The sequence below is a fragment of the Hyperolius riggenbachi genome, chromosome 4 (assembly GCF_040937935.1).
Source record: "Hyperolius riggenbachi isolate aHypRig1 chromosome 4, aHypRig1.pri, whole genome shotgun sequence".
Taxonomy (NCBI): domain Eukaryota; kingdom Metazoa; phylum Chordata; class Amphibia; order Anura; family Hyperoliidae; genus Hyperolius; species Hyperolius riggenbachi.
Window position 1 is genome coordinate 400,174,853 of NC_090649.1, and position 23,555 is coordinate 400,198,407.

A 23,555-nucleotide genomic window follows, 5' to 3' on the forward strand; every position below is an offset into this window, starting at 1 on the left:
GGGGGAGTGGGATACACGTCAAAAGTCCCGGGGAAAAATCTGGATTTGATGCACAGCAGCGTTTTACACATTGCATGCTAAATTGGAGGCCTAAAGTGCTTTAAAACATCTTGCATGTGTATACATCAATCAGGTAGTGTAATTAGTGTACTGCTTCACACTGACACACCAAACTCACTGTGTAATGCACTGCAAACAGCTGTTTGCGTAGTGACGGCCGTGCTGGACTACTGCGCACCATGGCGAGATTGCTCTTCCTCACTTAGTGATGTCAGGTAATGTCTGACTGCCTTATCAACTTTCGATGGTTCTTTCTCTACCATTGTTAAAGCTTACATCTATTTTTTTAAATACTTGTTCTGCTTGCTGTTCAGTACCTTTAACGAGAATCTGTTATGGAGGGCAAGTCTGCCATTCATTCAACTGTGTGACTGATAAACAAGTTTCTGTATTACTTTCTCAGTACCATGGTGACCACGGGTAATGACCGGGGAATCAGGGTTCGATTCTGGTCCGGAGTGGGAGCCTGAGAAACGGCTACCACCACACATCCAAGGAAGGCAGCAGGCATGCTGTGGGCAAAGGCGCAGGAACGGCTACCACAACAAATCCAAGGGAGGCAGCAGGCATGTCATGCAAGTCCCGACTCAGGGAGTTATTGACGAAAAATAACAATACAGTAGGACTTTCGAGGCCCTGCTGTATATGAGACTAATAAACTTTAAATCCTTTAACGTGAATCTGTTATGGAGGGCAAGTCTGCCATCCATTCAAGTGAAAGGTATGCACTGACTGCCAGGTATAATACAATGTGCAGTCACAGATGCAATGAACGTTATGCAGTGACTGCAAACAGCTGTTTGTGTAGTGACAACTGTGCTGGACAGGTGCGCACCATGACGAGAGTGCAGGTGATGGTGGCTTTCCAGCCCACATGGTCTCCGGGCTGAGGTAGCTCAATGACAGAACAGTGACTGTCCAGCTGATTGAATTTGGTCTGTCCACAATGAAGCAATGACCTTATTATCTTGGATGTGCTAGCAGCTAGTAGCGGCCTTAAAAATTCAGTAAATCCACTTGGAGTCCTGGACCCGGTTTGTGGTGGCGGAGAAGGCAGTCAAGCGGCCTGCAGGCAGAGATGCTGTGTGGGGAGCGACTTAGTCTTGGGGCAGGCAATCACACGGCGTGCTGGCAGAGATGCTGTGTGTGAACTGTGAAGGCTGACTTAGTCTTCGGGCAGGCCTGACCGTGCTTTGCAGACTACGTGGTCAGATGGACCCTTGACCCATCACTGTGTGCCAGAGATGACACCACTTGCCTTTCAACATCACGGTACAGTTTGGGTATCACCTTTTTTGAAAAATAATTGTGGCCTGGTATCTTCCACTGCGTTATGTGGCTTTGCTTTTGTGTGCTGCTTTTCCTCAGGTGGTCATCCCATTGCAGTTTGTGCTTTGTCATCATGTGCCTTCGTAAGGAAGTTGTCCCTACGCGGGTCTTGGTCTTTCCACGGCTCAATTTTTGGTGGCAGAGAGTACAGATGGCATTGCTCTCATCTGAGGCAGACACACAAAAAAATGTCCACCTGCTGAGCCCTGGGGAGATGGCACTTTGGTGGTGGCGGCTGACTGAGTGTTAAGTGGGGTGCCAGAATCAGAGCAGGAGGAGGAAGATATGTCACGCTTCCGTGTGGAAGCTGAGGAAAAGGAGGTGTTCTGTGTTAAATAGTCAACTATGTCCTGACAATCTTGGGGGTTGGTGGCACACGCCTTCTGAACATTGTACTTTGGTCCAGGGCCGCACGAATTCACGACAGCACGACCTCGAACAAACCTGCCGGGTGGCCTGCCTCTGCCTCTGCCTGTTTTGCCCATATTGGGGGGGATGAAGTGTAAGGTATGCACTGACTTGACTAATACAATGTGCAGTCACACAGGTGCAGTGAACAGGTATGCAGTGACTGATATGAATATAATGTGCAGCTGTCACACACACAGCTACCGTGAACAGGTGCAGTGACTGACTGGTATATAACACTGCATGTGCTCACGTAGGTAGGTAGGTGCACTGAACAGGTGGGTATGCAGTGATTGGTATTACAAATGTGCAGCTGTCGCACGCGTACCGTAAACAGGTGCTGCAACTGGTGATATATAAAACTGCGTGCGCTCACGTAGGTAGGTGCACTGAACAAGTGGGTATGCAGTGATTGGTATTACAAATGTGCAGCTGTCACACACACAGGTACCGTGAACAGGTGTAGTGACACTGCATGCGCTCACATAGGTAGGTAGGTGCACTGAACAGGTGGGTATGCAGTGATTGGTATTACAAATGTGCAGCTGTCACACACACACTGAATGTGCTGGGCTGGCAGTGGCACAGTAGGAATTACCAAGGGGCCAAGGTCCCACCAGCAGCTGCGACTGACTGACAGGGCTGTATATGCAACACAAGTGTCTGTAGAACACACACACAAAATAGATCACAAGAACAACATTAGCTCTCAATAGAGCTGTTGAGGATGAGGAGTGCCTTTTAGCAATAAGATCAGCAAGAAGGAGCAACCTAACAAGGCTAACACAAGAGCCTAACTAAGCTTCCCCTATGTCAGCAGCCAGGTTCTCTCCCTCCTCTAAGTACTGCAGCCACACGAGTTAGTGAAATGGCTGATGCTGCCTGCATTTTATGAGGGGGGGGGGGCTCCAGGAGGGAGTGTAGCCTGATTGGCTACCCTGTGCCTGCTTACTGTGATGTGAAGGGTCAAAGTTCACCCTAATGATGTAGTATAGGGGGCGGTTGGAACTCGCATATAGTTCGTTGTTCACCGTGAACGCGAACCACCGAAGTTCACGCGAATACGTTTGTGGGGAACCGTTCGGGCCATCTCTAGTGGGTATCCCATACTCAGGATTTATACTCATTATGACACATCGCATGCTGTGTGGATACCCCATACTCAGTTCTTTTTTTAAACCAGTCAAGTTTATTGAGAAATAAATGAAATTAAAGTTGTTGTACATTTACAATCCAATGATCACATTGAGATTATACAAAAAAAGCATCACAAACAGGGCCGAATTTCGGGAAAGGTCACAAGGTCCCTGGCCTAGGGCGACTACCGGAACATAAAAGAGAGATTGCTATCTATCACAGAGGATGCTGGAACTCTGGAGCAACATATGAAAAGGGGGAAATGATGATCAAAAGAGGCTGTTCATTAGAGAATTACAGAACGGATCCCGCGGATCCATTGCAGAGTGACAAGTGTGAACAGCTCCTATTTATAAAATAGGATCTGTTCACAGTCAGTTTAGCGATGAGTGGAGAATAAACAAAAAAATGTCCATACTCCGCTGAAGTGGGAACACAGCCTTACTATGGTAACCATAGTGCCCTTGTGGTTGGCAAAACGTATGCCCTTCAATATTAAAATCACATGCAATGTGAATGGGCCCCTACAAGTGCCAGTTCACACGGCCGGTGGTTTGGCCAAATTCTAAACACTTTACAGCTACAGAGCAGGAAAGCATTGGGTATCGTCCCTTGTCCTTCCCTTGTTGCTTTGTGTTTTGAGACCCTAGGGGGATACAGGACGAGCAACCCAGCAGATGCTAGAAGCTACATACAGCGCATCAGAAAACTAGGTGGACCATGGCGTTGGTCTAGATGTCCAATCGACAGTAAAAGCATTGAATGCTTCCATTCACCTCAATGCGGGATGTGGTGGGTCTCGCCCATAAATTACGGGAATGAACCAGCCTTAAATAGCCCCTAAAACGTGTCATATTTTCTACTAGAGTAACACTATCGCTTTTATAATACAGGTGGCAGCCATGGGATCAGTAAATAATGGCGCACAGCGCCTATGCATAAAAATGGCGCCGCATTAAAAAGATACGCTTATCGCTATTTATCGTTAGTACTGCATAATGATGGCTAAGATAGAAGACCGAGAGCCCAATATAGTGTAGTATGTATTAGTAGGGGATGGACAGTATTATGAAATGTAAGTAATATACTCACAAACCAGGGTTGCCTCTGAAGCAACCACTGTTCAAGCAGGTGGGGAGAACAAGCCTGTCCCCACTCAGGAGTAAAACGTCGCTCTCTGTGGATAGAGGAAATTGTAGGGTAGATCACCCTTCCACCAAGGGTGGACTTCTGGATGCGTAAAGGTGTACAGAGGCTCTGAGGTGCCAAGCATCATCCTGACTAAACGCTGTGTTTTTGCTCCTGTCCCTTATTGCCTGAAGAAGCGGGTTTTTGCCCGTGAAACGCGTTGCGACTTTTACTGGGAGTAATTGAATAAATTGTATATATGTTTTGAAAATCGACAGCCTTTTTGTCTGTTTATGGTTGGCTGGTCCACCACCGCAACCAAAACATTTTAAACTTTTTAGCTACTTTTATACTTCCGGCGCCTCTGTACACCTTTGTGCATAATAATGACGCACAGGGAAAAAAGAAGAAAAACGGCACACACTAACGTTATTTATCAATAGTGGCACACAGTAACGTTATTTATCAATAGTGGCACACACTAACGTTATTTATCAATAGCGCCCTACATAAGCCAAACTGCAGACGTTATTTAACTGCAAAACGGGGAATGGATTTAATGTAACACTGTCAAGGTTAGGGTTAGGCACCACTGGGGGGGTCTTAGGGTTAGCACCATCAGGGGGGTCTTAGGGTTAGGCACCACCAGGGGGGTCTTAGGGTTAGGCACCACCAGGGGGGTGGTTAGTGTTAGGCACCACCAGGGGGGTGGTTAGGATTAGGCACCACCATGGGGGTCTTAGGGTTAGGCACCACCAGGGGGGTCTTAGGGTTAGGCACCACCACGGGGGTCTAAGGGTTAGGCACCAACCAGGGGGTCTTAGGGTTAGGCACCACCAGGGGGGTCTTAGGGTTAGGCACCACCAGGGGGGTCTTAGGGTTAGGCACCACCAGGGGGGGTGGTTAGGGTTAGGCACCACCAGGGGGGTCTTAGGGTTAGGCACCACTAGGGGGGTCTTAGGGTTAGGCAACACCAGGGGGGTCTTACGGTTAGGCACCACCAGGGGGGTTTAGGGGTTAGGGATAGGTACAGAGAGGGTTCTGTGTGTTAACGGCAAATAACAATAAGGCTTTAACGTTAAATAACAATAAGGCTTTAACGTTAAATAGCGATAAGCGGCAAACGGATTAGCGGCAACACCGTGCGCCATTATTCGCAGGCGCCATTTTCAGATGGATGCGGCAGCCATATTCAAAAGGTAAAACTAATAGCTGTTTCTGGAGTCAAGCTAAAGGTGACCACTAACAGTCCAATTTCTCGCAAAAAAAATTGTTTGAGCAATCAGTAATTGTTGGTTGTAAATAATCTCCATTGATGGACATGATCAATTATGCACGATTGCATTTTCGGTGAACTAAAACTTGGATTTTCTTTTTGGTTGTAAAAGATAGGAAGCAAAGATTGGTTCGCTGATGGTGTAGTGAAAGATTTCACTTCCGATCAGAATTATCTGATGGAAGAATTTTATCAAACGATTTTTCGCTAGAAATTGAATCCTTAGTGACCACCTTTAGGTATCTCTCTTGCTCTGAGTATCATACAGTTATTTAGGAGGTTCACACAGACAGAACTTGCCTTGGAAAAGTTTCCAAGTTTTTTTTTCTTTTTTGCCTGAAATGTAAGGGGGAAAGCGGGAACTTGAAGTAACGTTGTATGATCAATGGGGTGGGAGTGTCTGGATGTTGATAAGAGGGCTGGCTCTCAGCCATGATGCACTGCTAAGCCTGAGCTCCCTCACTCACAAACCAGAGGAAATCGGAAAATATTCCCAACCAGAGCAGACAGCTGGAGGGGGGGAAAAGCAGAGAAAGGAGAAGAGGGAGACATATGCAGCTCGGGAAAGAGAAAGGAAAAAAACCCTACTGAAGGATAAAATAATAAACTTTCCAAAGGCATTGGATGTTTTGTCTGCGCTGAGGATGCACAAGGGAAGAGAAAGCTGAAGATCCTGATCTTGGGGAATGTGCAGCGTATAATCAGCAGTGTGTGACTGTACGTGTGTGTGAGTGTGTGTGTGTGTTGTGTGTGTGTGAGAGTGCTTCCTCTCTCTGCTGGTAGCTGCTACTTCTGCATGGCATTCTCTGCAAGGATTCGCTGCTTTTCCGTTATGGTCAAGGCGTCTTCTTCCTGATCTGGACCTATTTAAAGGTGGATGCGAGCGGAGGTTTGCCCTTCACAGCTGTGCCACACACACCCTGGATCACACAAGGTATGCCATTCACTTGGGGGTTATTTATTGGACGTGGAAACAATGGAGCCAGATGAAAAGCACTCGTTATCAGCGGCAGCACATCGTCAGGCTTTTCCTTCTTGCCATTACATAGGACGTCCTGGTGTGTTGGATGGATGGATGGATCCCCCCTCCTCCCCATTCACAGAACCTCCCGGGTGATTAGGACAGTCTGCAGATTAGAGCACGTAATGCGATTACTGCATTAATAAAAGGAAAAGCATTTTCACCCAGCCGGTGCCCTTCATTGTCCACCTCCTGCTGTATTTGCTGACCCCGTGCTGTACTCCCATCCCTGGTGGCACTGGCATGGGGTCCATTCATACATCATGTGCTCCAAGCCTGGACATAGGGGATCCCCCTCAACTTTCACTGCTGGGCTGAGCTGGCATCTCTGGATGAGGCAGCTCATTAGCAGTGGCACCAATGCCCAGAAGTACATCAATGCCCAGCAGTGACACCAATGCCCAGCAGTGACACCAATGCCCAGCAGTGACACCAGTGTACTGCATCAGCAACGTGCTCTGCATGATAGACACATGGATGGATGGGTAGATCATTATATCTGATTATATCTGAGATAGATTACATTGTTAGACCTGGTAGAGGTAGTTACATTGTTAGACCTGGTAGAGGTAGTTACATTGTTAGACCTGGTAGAGGTAGTGGCCTGCAGGGTTAGGGGTGAGTTTGTAGGTTGGCTAGCTTGGAGTAGGCACTTGAAAGCTCACCCACATCCTATCAGGTGGTTGCAGCTGCACACCAGGCAGGAAGGGGGTTAAGGTTTGGGGATTTCATCATTTGAGGTAGGACCAGTGGACAAGGTGGACAGACTGAGTCTGAGACAACACTGGCCTTGGTTTCTGGAGCCATCCCTGTGCAGTCTTGTATGTATGGGGGTCTTGGACCATCAAATGTTCCTTCCTTCCATAACATTACATTTTATTTTAATCGATGCTAAAAATGTTAAAAGAAAGAATACAACTAATGCATTTGGATAAATGGATCATGGAATAATATGGAATGTGTGGACAACTTCTCAGAAGTTACAACACTGCAGCATCAGAAGTGTTCCACTAGGTATAGGTGGGTGCCAATTAATGGTGCCTCGTGAATTACGGAGTCCTCCAATTATGTTCATATTAAACATATATATCTATATATATATATATATATCTATATCTATATCTATATCTATCTATCTATCTATCTATCTATCTATCTATCTATCTATATATATATATATCATATACATGAATGTGTATATGTGCCGTTTGCAGGCTGGCAGTGTATATTGAATATAATTCCGGTGCATTGTGATGGTTGTAGCTCTTGTGAAAGTTTCCAGTGTTGCTGTTTTGCTCCAGTGTGCCCGTTGCGTGCTCGTGTGCCAGTTGCCCGCAGTGCGCTGTTGCCGGTCCCCTCCCTCCCTGTCTCGCGGCGCTGGAAGGGTTAGCAGCAGGCAGTGAGTAGTAGGAGGAGGAGGTGAGGAGCTCCCAGGAGGGATGTGCAGGGAATGGGCCCGTCTGCTGTTGCTGTAGGTGGGTTATTCTGTAGAGAGGTGTCCCTGATTCTCTCTCACGGATGACTGGGTGATTCCCCTGCCAGGTATGGTCACATTGCTGGCTTCCTGCAGGAGACAGTGTGTGCGAGCATCCTGCAGGATCAGCAGTGATACTGCAGCCACGCTTTGCTGGGGACGCTGGAGGGGTTACTAGTGACATGGGGCTTTCCACTTAGACCTTCCTCTGCCTGTCACAGGGGCTGCTGCAGGAGCTGATGAATGACTCCAGGCTGAGAATTGAAGGTAAATAAGCTCACTGCGGATTCTGGTCCTGGAAGGGGGCTGCTTGTGTCTTTGTTTCTTCTGTCACCATTCATGTCACCTCATCATTAGTACCATTCTTTAACCTGTTGGCTGCCACTGACATCTGCAGTGTGTGACAATGTGCTGCAGGCTGCTGGTGTCAGTACAGGGGCAGAATCAGGACTCCATTTTTATGTGGAAGCTCAGACACTTTTACTACAGCTAGTGTGTGTAATCTAGTGTATATATGTTTTACTATGGTGTGTGTGTGTGTGTTTTACTTTATCCAGTCCTTATGTGTAAATATTTTACTACATCCAGCCTATAGGTGTATGTGTTTTACTCTATCCAGTCTATATGTTTGTGTTTATCTACACCCATAATATATGTGTATGAGTTTTAGTGTGTGTGTGTGTGTGTGTGTGTGTGTGTGTTTTACTACATCAGTCTATATGTGTTTTACTACATCAGTCTATATGTGTATATGTTTTACTGCATCTAAAGTTTGTGTATTTTAACCCATTTAATCTAGTGTCTGTATTTTACTATCACTACATCCACAAGTGTATTACTGTTTACCTATGCATGTGTTTTGGTGCTTTACTACATAGCCTATGCAAGCTTTACTTCATCTTATTCATGTATTTATGTTTCTGTGTCTTTCACTTCATCTAGTTGTATGCTTTACTCATTTACTACAGCTAACCTGAGTGCATGTGTTGTACCACACAGTGTATGTGCTATACTGCATCTAGTGTATGTGTGCATGCATTTGTATATCCGTTCCTTACCTGGGCCATATATGTATACATTTAGCTGCAGCAGATTTCATTGTAGCATAGAGCACCATGACATTGTATCCATCAGATCAAACAGTTTGGACTGATCTCAGGAAGCAGCGTGGAATCCATTCATTTCTGCATATGTCAGACAACAGATTTCTCAGTATACTGGCACAGCTGTTGCTTCCTTATTACCAGCCCATCTCCCATCTCTTATTCCTGTACTCTGCGCCTGGCATACCTGTTATACCAGCAGAATCAGTGATCAGGTGAGGGATAGCAGGGATCATACAGCCAGACAGGATAGCAGAGGGCATGGAATATACCTCCCTAGCTGAACCCATGTGTGAGCCTTTGTACTGTGCCTGTTTCCGTATCGCTTGGTTTATGGTTATATTATATAATAAATGTTTCTTAGTACACTTTGCTCGTGGTATGCAGCCACCTCCATAGTGATGTAGTTCATGTGGTGAGATAGTCCTTATAGTGCAGCAAGCCAAGTGACATACCTCAGCACACGTGGAGGACACAGGACCTAGCCCTTTTGCATTGCAGATATCACTAATATGAATCATTACAGCCCGTATTAGGATACTGAAATGATCTTTAAAGCATTTAACATTTTCCAGTGTTTTATTTTATCTATTAGGTCATTTGTTGCATATTCTTTCTTTTCAGTCAGTTAGCGCGTTTGTATTACTACATGGCGTGGGGAGAATGATTACTGTCTGGTATGGCTTCTCCTGTGCTGCTACACAACTACAACCCCCATCATGCTCAGCTCTGCAGTGGCCAGACAGGATGCTTGGGGTACATTGTTGGCTGTGGTGTTTTAGAGGCGCTGCAGCCTGTCACTGGCATGGTGTGCTGCCTGTTGTGCCCTGTGAAGGATTAGTAGGTGCCAGCCATACCAGCCAAGCTGCATTGCTGTCCATATTTTGTAGTAAGCGTTTCTCTGCATCGTATTGATTATCGTGGAATCGTGTATAAAATATGTATGTGAAGTGGAAGCCTTACAGATAGTGTGTGGTGAGGTGAGGTAGTGCTGTAGCCTCGCTAACAGGGGGCAGCTGCACAGTGCTGAATAATGCAGAGGTGCGCAAATTAATATGAAGTTTAAAAGCAGAGAAATATTAGAAGCCGGCTCCATTGACAGCAATTGAGAGAATGAGTCAGAAGTTTGGAGCACTGCTGTCATTTTTAAGGAGCTCTGGCAATCCAGCTACTGAGGTTTGTCCAGTGCTGAAAACACACACAAACACCATATACACACAGACATACATACTGACACATATACCCCACATACACACTGATATACACACACACACTGTATACACACTGATACACCCAACATACACACTGACACATATACCCCATATACACACTGATATACACACACACACCGTATACACACTGATACACCCAACATACACACTGACTGACACACACTATATACACACTGACACATACACCCCATATACATTACACACTGATATACACACACACACCATATACATGCACCCCACATAGACACTGACACACACTATACACACACTGACACATAAACCCCATATACACACTGATATACACACAAAATATACACACTGATGCATACACCCCACATACACACTGACATACACCATACACATGCTAACACATACACCCCAAATAGTATACACACTGATATGCACACAACATACACACAACATACACACTGATACATACACCCCACATACACACTGACACACACTATATACACACTGACACACACTATATACACACTGACATACACCATATACACGTTAACACATACACCCCATATACACACTGACATACACCATACACATGCTAACACATACACCCCAAATAGTATACACACTGATATACACACAACATACACACTGATACATACACCCCACATACACACTGACACACACTATATACACACTGACACACACTATATACACACTGACATACACCATATACACGTTAACACATACACCCCATATACACACTGATATACACACACCATATACACACTGATACAAACACCCCACATAAACACTGACACACACTATATACACACTGACACACACTATATACACAATAACATACCCCACATACACACTGACACATACCCCATATACACACTGATATACCCCATATACACACTGATATACACACACACCATATACACACTGACTGATACACACACCCCACATACACACTAAACACACAATATATACACACTGATATACACCCCAAATACACACCCCATATACACACTGACACATATACCCCAAATACACACTGACATACACCATACACTGTGACACATACAGCTGTATACACACTGACACATACACCCCAAACACACACTGAGACACACACGTCATATACACACTATGGAGTTGGTAACAAAAACGATCCTCCTCAGTTTATGAAACCACCAACCCCGACTCCAGGTACCCAAAATTGCTCTGACTGTGACGCCTCGATTCCGACTCCACAGTCCTTGCAGGGCTATGGAGTGGGTACAACAATCATCCAACAGTGACTCCTCAGTTTATGAAACCACCGACTTCAACTCCAGACACATACACCTCATATACATACTGACATACACACTGACACATACGTGCCATATACACACTAACACACTCACTCACTGACATATACACACTGACACATGCATAATATGGTACACACAAGACACAACATACACACTATAACATACACATATACAATAAACAGGTTGACATTGCAACATATACACATCATACACATGCTGGATGACACACAGACAAAAACTGCGCTCACAGCACTGACACACTAATGCACATACATAAACACCACACACATTGTTGCACATACATACACACCCCATACACGCATGCACACATACACTGGTTCACTTGCAACACACTAACACACACAAAAAAACAACACACTGACTGACACACAAAACACAATTTTCAAGCACAAACCACACTCACATACCATGTACATACAGGTGCACAAATAGACTGAAGACTGACACATTTACAACTCAGAGACATCACAACATACAGGCATGCTAATGCACCTAGATACCACACACACTAATGCATATATATAGACAGCCTGATGTACTTGCACAACACACTGACAAAGACACAACTTTCAGACACACACACCCACCCACACACACACACACACATACACCCACGCACACACACCATGCTGACACAGACACACAAATATAGTCTTGTGCTGCAGTAGTTTTTTTTCCTGTTCTGATAAATCACAGCTGATCTGACCCAAAAAGGCTATAGGGTGCACAGACGCTACATTGTATTTGTGTAAGACTGATTGTTGCATATATTGAAAGATAGTTTAATAGGAAATGACCTTGTCTCCGCTGCTTTGGTAGATCAAAATTTAAAAAAGGGTTTGGCATATGCTGGGAGGTCTGATCTCATAATGTTGTTTCTACTTTGAAAGGAGAAGTGAAATTTGTGTGAATACTGAATTCCACACATCTGACATTGCTATGTGTGAGTGTGGGAATGGTGACTGTGTTGCAAGAGGAACCTGTCATTGTTGTACTAGTGAGTTTCACAATTTTACTGTTATCGTATTTATAGCAAACAACTGCTGATGAATTTATGCTAGGCTTTACTGTTTTAAAGAGGCCCTTTTCTCACATCTGTCCTTATAAAAAACGTTTTCCTAATGAACACCTGCTACTTGTTCTGTTGTCACTCATAATTTCTAAGATGCAATCCCAACCTGAAACAGATGCATAGGCTGCCGGTTGTCTGCACACACAGTCCCTCCTCCCAGATGGCATCATTTGATTTATGAACAGGAGAACCGTGATCTAGTGGGTGTACCTAGCTTTAGGCTTTATAAGTCTCTCTGCAGGTCAGGTCAGGTCAGAGTGAGATGCCTCCCGTTTGCGCACTATCCTAGTGGCTGGATAGTGTAATGGCTAAGACCTCTTCCTCTAACAAAAGGGACCTGGGTTTGATGTTGGCTTTTCTTGTTCAGTAAACCAGCACCTATTCAGTAAGGAGTCCTTGGGCTAAATTCCCTAACACTGCTACTGCCTGTAGAGCGCCCCCTAGTGGCTGCAGCTCAAGCACTTTGAGTTTGCCCGGAGAAAAGCGCAATATAAATGTTATTTGTCTTGTCTTGTCCTCTTCATAGAACCAAACATATCTGCAGACTGATTATGAGGAAACTTGTCTCCTGTCACTCCAAACAATCATTAAAGATTGTTTCAACTATAATACAGTGCATTTTCTGCCTGTAACATTGACATTTTTACCTCAGAGTATGCAGATCAGGTTTCCTGACCCAGTTGTGACATCACTGGTTGCTCAGGGACATTTCTGGCAGACGGAAACGGCAGAGGAATCTTCTGTATAAGGGCCCGTTTCCGTTCACCGCATGCGAAATGAAGTCAATGTTAGTCAAAGGAACCGCTTTCATTGACGCAAATTTTCGATGCAGCTAAATTCATGGATAGCATGCTGTAATTTTCCGCAGTTCCCATCTGGGTCCCATTGGGGTTGTATTGATGGTCGCACCCCACGGCGGCAATGCAGTCAGTGGAAACGGGCCCTAAGATGTACTGAATGGGGGGGAGGGGGAGAAGGTGTGCCACCAGTTTGATGGCCTCATAGCTTTGTGCTATAGTATGAAGCTGGAGAATGCTATCTGCACAACAGTACAGGCAATTTTCAGTCAGATTTCTCTTGCAGTCTGATCAAGATTGAGGAGGAAAGTGGAACTGCCAATAAAAAAATCAGTGGTGAGTCACTTGCTGAGGCAAGGTAAAGGTGGCCACTAACTATTCAATTTCTAGCGAAAAATCGTTAGAGCGATCAGAAATTCTGATCGGAAGTGAAATATTGTAATACATCGTTCACCACACCATCAACGAACCAATCTTTGCTTCCTATCTATCACAACAAACAGGAAAATCCAAATTTTCGTTCGACGAAAATTCATTCGGGCGACATTTTTTTCACTCGTTCATAATCGATTGTGTCCACCAATGGAGATTATTTACAACCAATCCGATCAGAATTTTTGATCGTTTGAACGATTTTTCGCTAGAAATTGGACCGTTAGTGGCCAGCTTTAGGCTAGGTGCCCACTATAGATCGCTAATTGCAGTCACAAATGCTTAGGGTTTTTTCTAGTGTTTTCTACAACTTAAAGCGATTTTTGGAAGCAATTTTATTTTAGTGCTTGAATTTGCAGAGCGATTGCAATTCGATTAGCGATATCCTTTTTTTTATTTTGGAATTCCAATAGTAAAATCACTGCAAACAGTGTTCTCCCCAGGCTCTTGTAGCCGGGTGCTCCACCCAGCTAATTTTGGTGAGCATCCGGCTGTCATCGGCTTGCCTCCTCATCCTCCTCCTATGGTGTAATCCCGTCAGGCCCCATCCGGCTACTTTTTCATGCCACCCGGCTGCAAAGAAATTCTGGGGAGAACACTGACTGCAAAATTGCTTTTGTACAGTCATTGAAAAGCGATTTTGAGGTGGTCCTATTGGAGCACAATTGCCCCAAAAAGTGCTGCCGGGACCAGTGGAGTAGCTAAGTAGCTGTGGGCCCCGGTGCAAGTTTTTCATTGGGCCCCCCAAGCACTCTATACATAACAATTGATATGACGCACCAAAATCTTCCAATGGCAACTACAGTGTCAGAGGTGCAAGAAGGGGATAGGGAGCAGTTTGTTCATGATTACCACTATTCAAAGCATCTATAGAAGTGATTATTATGAGCACAGGACCAATGGAAAGCTAATATTGCAGTTGAGGGAAGGCCCCTCGGGGCCCCTCTGGCCCAAGGGCCCGATACGGTCGCAACCTCTGCACCCCTTATTGCTACACCCCTGGCCGGGACTCTCGAATCTAATCGCAATTGCTCCTGTGGGTTTGTGTATTGTGTTTATTGACTTTCATTAGCATAGCGCTTTTGGAATCCCAGCAATTGTCAACAATCCCAAGATGCCGCTAAAATCACTTTAGTGGGCCATAGCCCTGAAAGTGATTCTGTAGTGCATCCTTGCAAAATATTTGACATTATTTCTTGAAAAAAAGTGTTTAATAAAAGTGCAGAATGATTTGATTGGTCCATTTTCAATCTTAATAGATTTTCATAACATTTTTTGAATAATTCTTCACCAATAATTATTTGTACCTCATCGACCATCCACAGGGATTGCATGGGAATCAAGAAATTTAGCAATGAATTAACAGCTCAGGTGTCAATTGGCAAACTTTTCATATGGCTGCATAAGAAGGACTAAAGGGGGTTAAGGCCCCATTTACACAAAATCGCTAGCGTTTTGTGACAGGGATTTATTCACGTTTTTTGGGGTATTTTTACTGGACATTTTTGCAATTTTTGAGCGATTGCGATTCGCTTATTTAACATTTCAATTGCGATTGATTTAAAATCTGCATGCACCGCATTTTTGTTTACCACAAATCGTGTACTATTAATTACACTAGTGCTTTTCAAAGCACTAGCGATTGCCTGCGATTCGGAAATCTGCGGAAAATTCTCGCAAATCGCCCCAGTGTGAATGGGCCCTAAGTTTAGGAAACCTCAGCTGTGCCTGTCATTAATGATTTGTGTTTCAGGATATCACAATGGATTGATATGTATGGATCCAATACAGGTTCTCATCTGCTCTAGGGTCACTTTTTCAATAACGTTTTCCAAGCTTTCCATTTTTTAAGTAAAAGCCTCCCATATAACTATTGATCCAGAGTTCAGTATGGTGATTTATGTAACACTCTGCGCAGATTTAGTAAGGAAACAACAGAACTGGCTTTTTACATGTCCACTTCACATCCAGACAGCACTGAGTGTCCTTAGTAATAGACCATTCATTAACCACTTAATGCATCTGCTGCAGAGCGATCATGTTTGTCACTCAGGGGAGTATATATGCCGGGAACGCGAGAGCAGCAGAGGCGTTACTTACTGGATATCCTCTCCACTCCGCTGCAAACTACGCCAGATGCACGGCTCATTATTTATCAACTGATTTATTTATCACACTGCCGCATGATGCAGCACCTTATTTGCCTTGCAGGGTGCTGGCTTTTAGCACTGCTAAATAGTTTTTAAGTAGGGTGAATATTTATGTACTGTTCTATTATTGCCTAAAGACCAACTCTAGGTGAATATGTTTTCCCAGTCTGCCATAGCCACTCAGTAGCAGAGCTTGTTTCTGTGTATTTAATAACTTTGATAAGCTTGTCTGATATAGATCATTGTTGGGAGACCTCTACTGATATCAGCTGCACTTTTCTCAGAGAGTCCAGTCTTTGCTCCGCCCCTTCACAGTATGATTAGCAGGATAAGCCAAACCAAACAGCAACAGAAGTCCTACTATGAAAGTGTGTCCTCTACTCCTGCTGTGTCACAGTGTGTACTTGTTGTGTATGGAGGTTTGTTATCTGTATCCTCTATTGGTTGTACAGCACTGTGTAATATGCTGGGGCTTTATACATGAAAGATACTTATTCTTATTTCTCTGATCACAGAAATAGAACAGTATTGCTTTCCACGTGGCCAGAATGTAATGTAACAGCATATTATTATCATGAATAACAGCTTCGTACACAGGCTAGCAATTAGCAGGAAGTGGGTGAAGGGGAGGGGGGTGGAAAATTGGGAAAACCCATTTTGAAAATTGCCAAAGGGGAGGCCAGTGTCATTAGGTGACATCTGTGCACAATGAAGATTTCAGAAATTGTGTACATGGCCTAAACTTATGTACAAAGACACAGAATCTGACCACAATTAAAATTGACCACCAGGATTGAATTTGATCCTGCCGGTGACACTGTGGAGCCCCAATACTGTACAGACGCATTGCTAGGCTATAGAAAAGCAATGAGTTATTTTTCTATGAAGAAGCGAGGTGGTACAATGGCGCCAGGCACAACACAACAGCTTCCACTGACAGTACTGGGGGAAACAATGGACTTGATCACAGAATGCTGCCTTACGATCCACCTCGGGACACCTCTACCAAAGCTACAGTCTTGATAGAGGCGCTTATCGTGACCTTGAGACTGTACTGTGTGTACTACTATTTGTTATTGCCTGAGAAAGCAGGAATATACCTGCGAAACGCGTTGCATGGTTGTCTGGAGTATATAAATAAACCTGTTGTTGTTAAAAAGCTGACAGTATCTTGTATACTTCAAGGAGGCGAGGCCACCACCACCTCCTGAGGAATTTTAAACTTTTTAGTACCTTTTATCCTTCTGGCGCCTCTGTTCACTCTTCTAAAGCTACAGTCTTAGACAAGAACAAACTCAGAATCAGAATCAGAATCAGAATTGCTTTATTTTATTTATTTCGCCAAGCACGGCTGGGCCGTGCCCGGAATTGGATTTGGCACAGAGATTATGGCATAATAGAGTAACAAAAACGTAACATTGGAAGTAAGACAACACAGGTTTACAGAGTCAGCATCACGATACAGAAATTCAACATCAGTAGTACTACTATACGCTCTAGCAGAGAACAGTGATCATGGGCAGCAACAGACATGGTCAGATAACAGTTCGTAGACGGCTACAGGGGGAAGCATTTGTAGAGAGGGCAGAGTTCAAGAGTCTGACTGCCGTGGGAAAGAAAGTGTTCCTGCGCCTTGAGGTCTTGGACCGGATGGACCGAAACCTCCGGCCCGATTTGTGTCGACTGAAAAGGCTGTGGCCCGGGTGGGAGAGGTTACCAGCGATTTTCGTTGCTCTGGAAAGTAGTCTAGTGTTATGGATGAGGTCTAAGGGGGGAAGAGGTTTTCCAATTATTTTCTCCGCTGAGTTGATGACCCTCTGAATTTTGTATCTGTCGCTAGCGGAGGAGCTAGCGTACCAGACCAGGATGGATGAGCAAAGGACCGACTTAATGGTGGCAGAGTAGAAGGATCTCAGAAGTTCCTGAGCCATACCAAACTTCTTTAGTTGGCGTAGGAAGAAGAGTCTTTGCTGCGCCTTCTTCTGAGTTGAGATGGTGTTTGCCCTCCAGGTCAGGTCATCAGAGATCGTCGTGCCCAGGAGGCGGACGCTAGATACCCTAGTGACTTCAGCTCCGTCGATATAGATTGGGGGTGGGTTTTTGGCATGCTTTCTGAAGTCAATGACCATCTCAACGGTTTTGGCTGTGTTTAGGACTAGCCTATTCTCTCTGCACCAATTGCAGACTCTGTCTACCTCCTGTCGGTAGGCCTGCTCGTCGCCCTTACTGACAAGGCCAACAATTGTAGTGTCGTCTGCAAATTTGATTACTTTGACGGAGTTTGCAGTGGATGTGCAGTTATTGGTGTAAAGAGAGAACAGGAATGGTGACAGGACACAGCCCTGGGGGGCTCCTATGTTGGTCACTCTGGGACTGGAGAAGATATCGCCCAGCTTGACGACCTGGGACCTGTTCGAGAGAAAGTCTGAGATCCATTGACAGAGAGTTGGGTGGACGTTGAGCTCCATGAGATTGTCATGCAGAATGCGGGGGCAGATTGTATTGAAGGCAGAACTGAAGTCCAGGAGAAGGACTCTGGCATACGAGTCTGGCCTGTCCAGGTGATCAGTGATAAACTCTAGGCACATATTGATGGCATCGTTGGTTGACCTGTTAGTTCTGTACGCAAACTGGTATGGATCCAGTCGGTCCAGTGTGCTGTGTTTGAGGAGGGACAGGACCACTCTTTCAAAGGTCTTCATGACCACGGATGTTAGGGCCACAGGCCGGAAGTTGTTCAGGTCGGATCCTCCTTGCTTTTTCGGTACAGGGATGATGGTGGATCTCTTGAAGCAGGTAGGGACCCTCCCTTCACTGAGAGACCTGGCAAAGACAGAGGTGAGGAGGGGGGCTAGCTGACGTGAGCAGGATTTCAGACAAGCTGGTGACACGCCATCAGGGCCAGAGGCCTTCTTCGCGTTTAGGGTAGACAAGAGGTACTGAACGTCGACCTCGGTTACTCCCAGTGGGCTTGAGCATGGGCTGAGTTCAGTTCTTACAGAGGCAGGGGTGGGGAGGGCAACTAGTGTTAGTACTGGGTTCAAAGTAAGTCCTCCAGTCTGTGGCATTCTGCTTATGCGCAGCCTGGACACGTGTGCTCCTATCTGCACCTGAGCAGTACTATTGCGACAGGCTGTGGACGACTTACTGGGACCAATGGTGGAAGATCCAGAAGGCATGGCGGAGGATGGTGAGGCAGTGATCAGCCTGGAGGGGGCTGGACTCACTTAAAGAGAACCTGGCATGGCATCATATGGTGTATTTATACTTACCTGGGTCTGCCACCAGCCACATGGGGTGCGGGGGGCCCCTTGCCGTCCTCTTCGGCCCCTATAAATACACCATATGATGCCATCTAAGGTACCCTTAAAATACTATGCGCGCAAGCTAAACAACAAACTGCACAACATTTCTGTATTCAAAAACATCAAAGTTGTTCAAACAACAAGATACTTGTGCAGGTTGATCCACCGCATGGATCTGACAAACCACCTGCTATCAGTTGGTCGTCTTATTATTATTTATTGTATTTACTGTATAAAGCGCCAACATATTACGCAGCACTGCACAATAGATAAATGGGTTAACATACAAGGTAGTACATACAGGAAACTCACAACATAACATGATCATGCAAATGATTTGATAACAGTACAGTGTCATAGGTCAAAATAGAGACTGTTCTATTTCACAAGAGGGGTGATTGACAGTAAGATTGCATAATCAAGCTGGAAACACTAGGGAGGAGGGCCCTGTCAGAGGCTTACTATCTAAAGGGTGAGGGTGGAGTCAATAGGTACATCTGTTGAGAGGAGAATAATACAGAACGTATTATGGTGCTGGTGTAGGGGGGTATGCGAGCATGAAAAGGTGAGTCTTAAGAGCTTGTTTGAAGGTATTAAAGGTGGGGGCGAGTCTCATGGCTGGTGGGAGCAAGTTCCAGAGAGTGGGGGCAGCCCTAGTGAAGTCCTGCAATCGTGCATGGGACTGGGATATGCGTGGTGCGATTAGGCGCAGGTCATTACAGGATCGGAGAAGGCGGGATGGTATGCGCCTGTGGACCAGATCAGAGATGTAGGTCGTGCAGGTCTTGTGCACGGATTTGTAGGCCAAGCACTGGATTTTGAAATTGATCCTAAATCTGATGGGGAGCCAGCGTATGGCTTTAAAGAGCGGAGTCGTAGAGGCACTGCGATGAGTCTTGTTGTTTGCCAGCCGTACACACGCCCAACTGTCTTCCAACAGACCAAGTTTAGATGATAGCTGGACAGATTGTTTGGATGTGTGGACGAACCTTAAGATGCAAATTTTCTGACTCATGTACAGATTTAATACATATTGTATTCAGCTTGGAATTGGGGCCATCAGATGCTCTTCCTGCTGATTTGATCTTGCTCAATTCATTACTGTATTCAATTTGCATTACATTTGCACACAAATCAGATAAATAAGCATCTTATTGGCCATCTCTGCGGAGTGTTTGGAAAAGCAGTATATGGCAGTGATATGTGCTGGAGTAGTTTGGCTAAAATAAAATGGTTGCCGTTGGAAGCGGAGTGTTTCCCAGACTATCTGCTGTGACACAGTTATTTAACAGCAGCCCAGGTCATTTGTCACCTCTGCCCAGCTTTTTATATGCTTATTACTGCTTTATACCATGCTAATGCTAACCTAATGGTTCCTGCATAGGACGCTGTGTGTCATTAACATTGAAAGTTTCATTGACATGAGTCACTACCTGAGAAGTATTTAGGGCAAGAGGATGTTTAATACAGGTGTGATGCAGAGATTGTGTTGCGAAGTTTTGCAGTTGAAATAACACTAATCAGTGTGTGTGGTGACTGACAATAGTGAGAACTTCATTAAGGCAGTGAAAACAAAGACTAGGATGCACTCTGCAACCAGATTTACCTTTAGGGGAATGAAACAAGAATGTTTATTAGTTGCTAAGGGAGCCACTCAACATTTATTCACATTTTCTCTCCAGAATGTCTCTCCCTTTCCTTCTACTACAGTATTTATCTCCCGACCAGTTTCTCTCTTTATTTGTTTTACTCACATCTTCTCTCTACTGTATTTATCCCATTTGTACCACCAAACTGTCTCACTGATTTTTGGCCTCCATGAGACCTCTGAGGGTGTCCTCTGGTATCTGGCACCAAAATGTTAGTATCCGATCCTTTAGGTCCTGTAAATTGTGAAGTGGTTCCTCCATGGGTCAGACTTTCCACAGATTGTTGATTGGATTATGACCTAGGATATATGGAGGACAAAGAAAATGTGATTTATCAGACCCGGCCATTTTCTTCCATTGCTTTATGGTTCAGTTGTGATGCCTACATGTCCATTGGTGACACTTTCAGCAATGGACAGGGCTCAGTAAAGCAGGGCTGTGGATTTGGAGTTGGAGTCGGGGCAATTTTGGGCACCCGGAGTTGGAGTCGGAGTCGTTGATTTCATAAACTGAGGAGTTGGAGTTGGGAGTCGGAGTCGGATGATTTTTGTACAAAATCCACAGCCCTGTTAAGTATTAGACTATAGAGTCGGAGCCATTTTGGGTACCCGAAGTTGGAGTTGGAGTCGGAGTCGTGGTTTCATAAACTGAGGAGTCGAAGTCGTAGTTGGATTCGGAAGATTTTTGTACCGACTCCACAGCCCTGCAGTAAAGGCACTCTGGTTTGAGGCTAAAAGGCAGCATGCAAAGCAGACTGTAGTGGATCATGTGTTCTAACACCTTTATCTTATGACCAGAGTTGTGGCAATGCCCTTCTCAGCCCCACCCTTAACCCTTTTACACTTTTTCTAAAATCCAGCTATATGGTTTACTATGTGGCTCTATTGTTTACATGAGGATCTTAATGGCCTGCTCCAGTAAGTTATGCTATCCAACCAAAATGCTATTAGGGTGTAATCAATAAGTGCCACTTTTACTGCCTGGGGATATCCTGCCCCCTGACAGTCCAGGGCACACCTCCTTTCATAAAGTACCGCAGGGAGGAGAGGCGTGTCACTCAGGTATCCTGGAAGGCAGCGCTATTATGCCACACTGTTGAGATGGGGGTGGGAAAGGATATCTGTGACTGTAAAATATAAGCACTGCTACTTATATGGCATAACTCAATCTATTCATACAGGCAAGGACCTCAATTAACTAGGTTAAGGGCAGTTTGGAAAAATAATTTAGGTTGGTAAAATACTGCATTCAGTATTTTACACTTTTTTCCAAATTCACTACGATTTTTCGCATGAGGTAGAAGTTCGGTAATTTACAAAACAAACATGCTTACAATAATAATAATAATAATAATAATAATGCTTGAATTCACCTAAGCCCTGCTCGGTAACTCGTACTTACCAGCTGTGGAGCAGGTCCGCAGTGAGGCAGGAAGCTGTGTGCATGAGTCGGGTTTTCTGTCCAGTGTATCCCTGGCATTCCTTTAGATGTGCTGCAGCCACCAGGGGGAGCTCCTCTGTATAAGAGTATACAGATATTCACATCTAAAGGGACGCAGGAAAGCCTTATAAAATATTTCCCTCCCCTGCTTTGCCGGAGTGAAGTCCCGCCTTCCAGGGTGCCGGACAAAAGGGTGAGAAGCAGGGCTGCGTGGCTCTCCCTATTGGCTGCCTGGCTCTCCCTATTGGCTGTCTGCTACATCTGTCACTGTTACCGCATGGAGAGTGTAAGTTATTGGCTGGTCAGAGCTAAATACAGAACACTTTTGCTTGATTTACCAAATGCGTTAATTTTTGTGAATTGCAATTCCTTGACATTTCTTGAGGTATTTAAAGCACAAGTCTGTAATTTACCTCACTAGTCGGTAATTTTTTTTTCAGTGCAGTAATAGATGTAGTGAATTGGCATTTGGCAAGGTGATCAGTAAAATCAGCTGTTCTCTACATTACCAAATGTGGTAATGCTTAAATGTTTTATGGCTGTAATTCCTTATCAGTAAGGGTTATGCTATAGTCCGATCCATTCCTAAGACGGACAGAGACTGTAACTTGCATACCTGATTTTTAACATTTTCAGGCATAGAAAGAAAAAAAGGAACACAGCCTAGTTATTTGTGTGCTAGGCTCTGTGCATACACATGTCTATCTCATCATTTCACTTGTCACCTCGGTTGTCCTTTAACGAGTAACTGTTAGGCATTAAATGCAAAATAAATTTTCTATTGCAGGGTGTTACACAGCAAAAAAAGGGTGCTACCGAGGCAATTCAAACATTTAAAATCAATCTTACTTGATTGGCTGAAGCCTCTGTCACTCACCTCTCTGTGCTGCGATTGGCCCCCTGGTCTCCCCTTCACTGCGGTGGATCTAGCCATTGTTAGAGCGCAGGGAGAGGGGGGGCCAGAGGCTATCTCCTGTCTCTGTCCTCTGCCCCCCTCCTCCAGTAGCATGTCCGCTCAGTCTCCGCCCGCCTGCTGCATCTGCCGCCGCCGTATTCCCCCTCTTCCCCGCACTGATCAATGGGGAAGGATAAAGGCGACTCACCTAACACACAGACTCACCTAACAATGGTTCCAGGCGCTGCAGTTCCCCTCTATACTCTCTGCACTGCCGCCGGCGGTAGTGAAGAGAATAGATGAGAACAGCAGCGCTTGGATCCATCATTAGGTGAGTCTG

General features: G+C 45.0%; 1 protein-coding gene across 12 annotated transcripts in view; it reads left to right on the forward strand.

Annotated features, from left to right (window-relative positions):
* The window catches only part of SLC8A1 (solute carrier family 8 member A1), a 776,612-nt gene that overhangs the window by 199,822 nt on the left and 553,235 nt on the right, over nt 1-23,555 (forward strand). For 9 of the 12 annotated variants that reach the window (XM_068232263.1, XM_068232270.1, XM_068232267.1 and 6 more), the window contains exon 1: nt 7,785-8,100. The exons of 1 other annotated variant lie outside the window; for it this stretch is intronic. The gene's annotated coding sequence lies outside the window, so the exon portion shown is untranslated. Of the gene's footprint in view, nt 1-5,818; nt 6,273-7,759; nt 8,101-23,555 lie in introns of those variants that run through there. 2 more of the 12 variants (XM_068232264.1, XM_068232266.1) reach the window with 2 other exon arrangements.